Genomic DNA, 1,218 nt, shown 5'->3' with positions numbered 1-1,218 from the left:
TATTATTTATAAACAAATATTTTAAAAATCTCTATTTTGGCTTGGTGCCTGTAGCATTGATGGCGCCAGCCACATACACTGAGGCTGGTGGGTTTGAATCCAGCCCAGGCCAACTAAAAACAATGACAACTGTAACAAAAAATAGCCAGGCGTTGTGGTGAGTGCCTATAGTCAGCTACTTGGGAGGCTGAGGCAAGAGAATTGCTTAAGCCCAGGAGTTTGAGGTTGCTGTGAGCTATGATGCCACAACACTCTACTGTTGGTGACATAATGAGACTGTCTCAAAAAAAAAAAACACACACACACATGATAATAATAAAAATAAAAAATCTCTATTTTAATTTCTAAATATAATCCTATAATATACGAAAGACCTTTGGGGGCTCTTTACAAGTTTAAAGGAGTCCTGAGAATAAAAAGAAAAGTGAACAATTGCTGCACTAAACTGACTATGACCATCAAAAAAATTGCTGCCCATAGTCTGAAAACGCTGGTGTAATCTTTTATGAGTTTTGAGGATAATGTGGTTGATCCATGGCACCTTGGAGGCGATCACCTCCTTCAGGATGAAGCTGAGTATCTTCTTCTCAGTCACTGGCTGCCAGAAACTCATTGAAGTGGATGATGAACACAAACTTTACAGTTTCCGTGAGAAGTGTATGGCCATGGAAGTTGCTGCTGACACTCGTGAAGAATGGAAGGGTTATGAGGCCCGAATCGGTGGTGGGAATGATAAGCAAGGTTTCCCCAGAAAGCAGGGTGTCTCGATTCCAGTGGCCACTTGCTGCTGAGTAAGAGGCATTCCTGTTATAGACCAAGGAGAACTGGAGAATGCTCAGCGTTGCATTATGGATGCCAATCTGAGCACGCTCAACTTAGTTATTGTAAAAAAGGTAGAGAAAGATATCCCTGGATCAACGGATATTACCGTGCCTTGGCATCTGGGACCCAAAAGAACTAAAAGAACCTGCAAACTTTTCAAATTGTCTAAAGATGATGATGTTGGCTTAATAAGCTGTGAGAAAGCCCTTACACAAAGAAAGTAAGGGCTGGGTGCCTGTGGCTCAAGTGGCTAAGGCGCCAGCCACATACACCTAAGGTGGCAGGTTCAAATCCAACCCGGGCCCACCAAACAACAATGACGGCTGCAACCAAAAAATAGCCGGGCGTTGTGGCGGGCGCCTGTGGTCCCAGCTACTTGGGAGGCTGAGGCAGGAG

At 44.0% G+C, this 1,218-nt stretch overlaps 1 pseudogene; it reads left to right on the top strand.

Annotated features, from left to right (window-relative positions):
* The first annotated feature begins 394 nt into the window (after nt 1–394).
* Nucleotides 395–1,218, top strand: part of LOC100955708 — a 1,304-nt pseudogene continuing 480 nt past the window's right edge.

This window comes from Otolemur garnettii, unplaced genomic scaffold (genome assembly GCF_000181295.1).
Source record: "Otolemur garnettii isolate 467f Iridium unplaced genomic scaffold, OtoGar3 scaffold00180, whole genome shotgun sequence".
Classification (NCBI taxonomy): domain Eukaryota; kingdom Metazoa; phylum Chordata; class Mammalia; order Primates; family Galagidae; genus Otolemur; species Otolemur garnettii.
The sequence above is the reverse complement of the archived record's forward strand: the minus strand, read 5'-3'. Positions and strand labels throughout refer to the sequence as shown.